This window comes from Lycium barbarum, chromosome 4 (genome assembly GCF_019175385.1).
Source record: "Lycium barbarum isolate Lr01 chromosome 4, ASM1917538v2, whole genome shotgun sequence".
Classification (NCBI taxonomy): Eukaryota; Viridiplantae; Streptophyta; class Magnoliopsida; order Solanales; family Solanaceae; genus Lycium; species Lycium barbarum.
The window spans coordinates 115,676,727-115,682,857 of record NC_083340.1 but is presented as its reverse complement, the minus strand read 5'-3'; the positions used below and the strand labels follow the sequence as shown (position 1 = coordinate 115,682,857).

At 36.5% G+C, this 6,131-nt stretch overlaps 1 long non-coding RNA gene across 1 annotated transcript; it reads left to right on the top strand.

Moving 5' to 3' along the window:
* Positions 1-2,589: 2,589 nt before the first annotated feature.
* On the top strand, positions 2,590-5,198 carry LOC132636256 (uncharacterized). The gene is made up of 3 exons (XR_009581124.1): positions 2,590-3,042; positions 3,640-3,685; positions 4,922-5,198. It is a non-coding gene; the product is annotated as an uncharacterized LOC132636256 (long non-coding RNA).
* Positions 5,199-6,131: the final 933 nt, after the last annotated feature.

Here is a 6,131-nt window from a genome sequence, read left to right as displayed (position 1 = left end):
TAGAGATATGAATACTCCCTGCTCTGTATCTGAATCATCTGTATTATCTGTGTTTGTATATGTGGGGCCTCAGCCCAATAATAAATGCACGCTATGGCCTCGGCCTAGTAGTGCGTCAGTCAATGGCCTCGGCCATGTATACGTATACACAAGACTGTGCTGTGCCCTCGGGCAAAATCACATATGTATAATTATGGTTAATTAATAAGGACTGAGACCATAACAACAATGAACAATGCTGAACTGAAATAGACATGCTGGACTGAATTGAAAACACTGACTGTTTCTGAGCATACTTAATTTCTAGACTGAGACTCATGTGATAACAATACATAAGTCTATAAAGATTACGTGCTGAGTTCATGATATTCAAATTGATAACCATGAACGAATTCTGTAACTGCAACCCTAGAAGATAACAGTTCTACAACATATCATAAAACTAGGGCTAAACTGTATTCTGAGTCAAATTACTGACAAGTATGAAGAATGAGGCGTAGGGAGAATCATGAACATTCCCTAACGTAGATAGTTAGCCTCACATACCTTATTCCAGCCTTTGAGCGTAATACAATGTTCGTCAACCCTTTCAGCTTTGATCTATATCAATACAAGTCAAAGGGATTCTATATTAGCAATAATATTCATGCTTTGGTCATCTAAGCATTTTATCAAACACTTAGTGAGCATGAAGCTCCACAGTCTCCATTAATGGTGATTTCTTCACCCAATTCCCATTCTATTACTTCTAGGTGATTCTACAATCTTAATTAGGTGTAATTAACATCATTCCCCATCACCCATATCATTATAACAATCTCAAGTCAACAATCCAAAACCCTACTATAGTTCGTGTAATTCTCTTTACTAAACCCATTTACTATTCTCCCAAGAACTCATCAATTCACTATTATGAATGATTAGAGTGTAGAAGCATTACCTTTTTGACGTCCAATCCTCTTGAATGCGAGGTCTAGGGTTTCCACGCCCAACAATAATGTCCCACTCACAAATTTATTAATTAGAAGGGTTTACTCAAGTTAGAAAGAGATTAGGGACTTGAATTCAACCTATAATCATGATAACACTTACCTTGTATGGTTTTTGAGGCTTGGGACTTGTTCTTATTGACTTTAGGGTAATTTTTCGTGAATGGGGTGCTGGGGAAATAAACCCCAAACCTTAGATATAACTAAAAATGCGTAACCCGACTTTTTGACCCGAATCTGACCCGATTCGCGATGGGTCCGCGATGCGGGACCATAGCGCAATGTTTTGCAGCTCAATACTCAGACTTCCGCGATCGGCCCGCGTTGCGGGGCAACGCACGCGCCCCCACACGCCTGAAAGAGCGGCGGGTGTCGGTTCTGCACAGTGTTCGGTAAAATGGACATAACTTCTTGTACAGAGCTCTGCTGGGGCTCCACAATATACCGTTGGAAAGATATTTCAAAGGGCTACAACTTTCATGTTTTACGGTTCCTCAAATTCCCAACGGATGTGCACCAAATTCGACTGGAAGACAGACGTGTTACATCCCGCGTTTTCACAAGTTGGAAGGCGTACGAGTTCAATTACATTAGTAACGGAATAAGTTTGATGAATTTTGAAACTGTTATTTATATGGTCTTGATATGGTATTTTCTTTTAAGTAAACCCCTTTTAGTAAATATTTGATAAGTATGATTTTCTATAGTTAATACTGTAAGTACTTCTGGGATACATTTTTAATTATGTGTGCGGTATGAGGACATTTAGAAATGAGATTTTATTTGTTATGGGTACATAAATTATTTTCTCTTATGAAAATCTATCTTTTTCTATTATGAGAATTATTGAGGAATACGTATGATAGATATTTATATCTGCACCATTGCTATATTATTACCATATGAATACTATGTTACCAATTAGATATAGTGATTACTAGATGAAAATATAGAAGGAAGCATATGGTGCTTTTTGTTTACAAGTGTTATATATAGAAAGCCCTTTTAGTTGGAAAATATGTATTATATATTAAATGCTAGGTGGGACAGCAAGGATGGAATAGCTACTATTAAAAGGTGTAGTGACTACGTGGATAAGTGGATTAATGGTAGGTATTAATTTTAGTAAATATAAGGAACATTACATTGATAGGATAAGTGTTTCGTACCATTAGTGCGTGAATTTGTTAAATTCCACACTTTTGTGCATTGGATTTGTCGTAAGTTAATTGACATAAGTTCAAGGACAATATTACTTATGACGTTATAAGTATTTATGTTATGTTTAACAAGTGATAAGTAAGTGTCGTGGAGGTTAAACGAATCGGAGAAAATAAGTTTTGTCAAAGTTTAGAAATTGAACAAGTTATAACGAACTATATGGAATTTTAGTCACATTCAAGTATGCAAATAAAGAGATCATGGTACAAAGAGTTTTGAGATCCCGAAATAATCTAGGACTTAACAAGTGTGATGACAGTGATTGTAAATAATATTTTATGTGTGCAAAAAGTAGTTATGGATTATTGCTATACCACAAGATTATAAAAATGAGTGTATGAGATGTGTTTAAAAATGATAATTGTTTTCGTATGTAAATAATTTGAGATCAAGAATAAATTAAAGTGGGAGAAATATGATCTAATTGTTGAATTAGTGGGGGACAACTGCTTTAATTGTTTATTACACGTGTGATCATGAAAGTGAGCCAACTTATGACTCATATTAATGCTATATGCATTTAACCGTGGCTTATCTATAGCCAAGCTTTGTTTTTAATTTTAAAAAAAAAAAGTGCTGAATAGGAGAGACCACAATCAATTAATTAAGTCTTGAGATTTCGTTTTAGATAAGTTTAACAAATATGGGCAGCAACATTCCAATATATTTAAAGGCTATACGTACAGATTTCCTCTCCTCTTAATTGAAGTTTCTTAGGAGCTACAAAGGCAGCAACAATGATCCTTAACGAAATATGAAGAACAAACATACGGGTTTTACTCACCTTTTCGATCTGTTCCGTTTTGCCGTGTTGTTGACTTCGAGCTTTCAAGTAAGAAGAAGATTTTTTTTATTTTTTTTGCCATATTAGGTAAGAACTATTCTCTCCTCGGTATATTTTTTTAGCCAAATTTATTAAGGTAAGGTTTAATATTTTCCTACATACTTTAGAAGATGATTAGTCCTTGTATGAATTAGTGGATGTGAAAAAAATTGCAAGAGTTGTGTATGTTGATATGGAAGTGGAGTTTGAGCCGTATGGGGCCAATTTAAACTAGCTATGATGAATTAAGTTTAATTAGTGGTATGGTTGTTGTTATCATGGATTATATGGCGAAAGGATTAGAAAGTTAAAGTTAAAATTTTGTTGATATGAATATGTTGTTTTCGTTGAATTGAAGGAATTGAAGATATGATTGTATCCATATGTTGTTGTTGGTATTTCTGTGTCAACAGGAGAACAATTGTAAATTTTGGATAGGTGAAAATATAGGGGAAGTGCTGCCGGATTTTCGCTAAATTTTAGATAATAGAAAATCTTAAACGAGAATATGTATAAGCTAGAATATAGGTTCGATAAGAAATAGGCTATGGATTTGTAAACTAGATAATATAGTTACTAACAATAACGTTACTCTTATATAAATAGGCTAAAAGAGCGACGAGACGAACGGGTTACGAATAGCCGCTAACAGGTATGTAAAGCTATCCCGATTCTTCTTTTGGCATGTCCTAGATGTACTAGGATCGGATTCGAGCCTCGAAAAATATTCTGTTCATCGGAATCCGCGTTTGAAAATATCCCTTTTTCATTCAATGGAATTGAACCCTATAAGTATGTTTTGATAAAGACTTGTGTAAATTTCTGCAAATTGTCTATAAAGTTATGAAATGTCCTTAGAACCTCTATAGGTGACCCCATAAGCTTAATATACGTAATTTGAGCCCACCGCTTCGTTGTCCCGAGGTGAGCCCACTATTTCCGATTTTACCCTTTTTGTGTTTATAACTTAATTTCAAGCGGTTCTAAAGGAAACGCCTTAACTACTCTTGTAACTACCAATGATACTTATTCTAAATACTTTATTGAATCTCTGTAAAGGTATGACATTTTGTGTCTCATTTAGTCTCCCACTATTCCCGCTTTGCCTTTTATTGTACTATTGCCTTATTTTCGAACAATATAAAATGAAACGTTTTAACTATCCTTTTAACTACTAAGGAAAATTGTTTTAATGATTCCCTCGAGTCTGGTAAACTATTTTGGAATATGAAAATGATCCCAGAAGGATTATTCTTCCGTAACTCATTATGACATACGACATACACTTACTATGATTCTGTCTGATTTCATTGGTTTGATTTGTCATCCGATATGCCTCATTGAGTCTCTGGAAATATATGGTATTTTTATTGCATTTAGTTTCTCACTACTCCATTCGTGGATGCCTCAATGTTTCCCACACTGAGCCCGGGCCAGGATATGTTGTCAAGCGTATTCCTCTGCATTGTTCGTCGTGCCTCGATGTGAGGGGGCAGGTATACATGTACATGGGTTGTGGAGTATGCTGTGCCATGTACACATATTCTGATATGATATGATATGATCTGTTATGGCCATCTGATATGATATGCTACGTTAAGGGGTTATACCCCTATTCTGATCCTTCTGTATTGTGGCACCAGCGTCGGGAGGGTGGCCACGTTTTGTCTGCCGAGTCCCTTGGCAGGGGCCGGATATGATATGGCATATTTCTGTATACACTCTGTATGTTTTGAAAATATGCATTTGATACTTCGGATTTTACACTCACTTTTCTGTACGTTCTGTACCGGTTACGATTTTGATTCTGTGATTCAGGCTTTACATATTCAGTACATATTTCGTACTGACCCCCTTTCTTCGGGGGCTGCGTTTTCATGCCGCGCAGGTACAGACGACAGGTTTGCTGATCCACCCGCTTAGGACTTTATTCTGTTATTTTGGAGCGCTCCTTTATCCGGAGCCTATATTTTGGTACAGTCTTCTGCTATTGTATATATGTACGCTATTCAGGGGTACGACGGGGCCCTGTCCCGTCTTATGATTCTGTTATGTTCTGTAGAGGTCTGTAGACATACTTGTGTGGGTTCTGTATATGTTTTGGGTTGTTATGATCGGTGATGGCCTTATCGGCCTCTACGTGCAAAATCTGTTCATCTGTGATATTTAGTAGCGCCAACTAACCTTTATATTAATATATTTTGATAATATGTTGGTTTGGGGTATCGGGTACGTTTGGGTGTCCAGTACGGACACTAGTCACGGCCTACGGGGTTGGGTCGTGACAAGACGTATCGAAAATTTAGCCGATTCTATCGAATTTTAAGTGCCTTACTATTAGCCATATTGAGACGATCATATCTCCTTGCTCCGATCTCTGATTGGCTTGGTCCTTATATCGTTAGAAAGGTATTTCTACATACTACAACGTTCATTGAGGGCACTTTTCCAAATTCCCAACTAATCAAGAAGTTATCACTGCCCGAAGTAGGCCTGTCAACCATTTTCGCAAAACGTTCAAATCTTCAGTTTTTCCACTAAAACTCTAATGATATGAGTCTAACCTTAGTTCCAAGATACGGGGTGTAACAATCACATTCGGGACCTAATGAAATTGACAAAATTCCTACACGGACCCATTTACTCCCGATGTTGACTTTGGCTAAACTTTCTCATTCTTTAAGTACTTCTAGTTTTACAAAATTTGATTTGAAACTCACTCGCTTGCCTTGGGAAATGCGCCACCCATTTCCACAATTCATAAATACCAAAATGCAACTATGAGAAGGGTATTTTGGGGGAAGAAGAGTCCTGAAGGCTAGAACGACCAAGTGGGTCGTTACATTGATAATGCTGGTTTATATCCAAGTTGGTTTGGTAGAAATTGTATGCCTCTAATTATATCTAAACCATTAGTTATGAGATGTATTTTTTTAGCATGTAGCAGCATTTGTATTCATCAAGCCAACAAGCTTTCCCTATCACAATTGGTTTAGGTCAACAACTAAATAATTTCCATTTAAAAGTCTGAATGTGCGGTATATGATCAAATTTCTCCACCACAACGTACAAAGAAAAGTCCCCAAATAAAGTTGAGG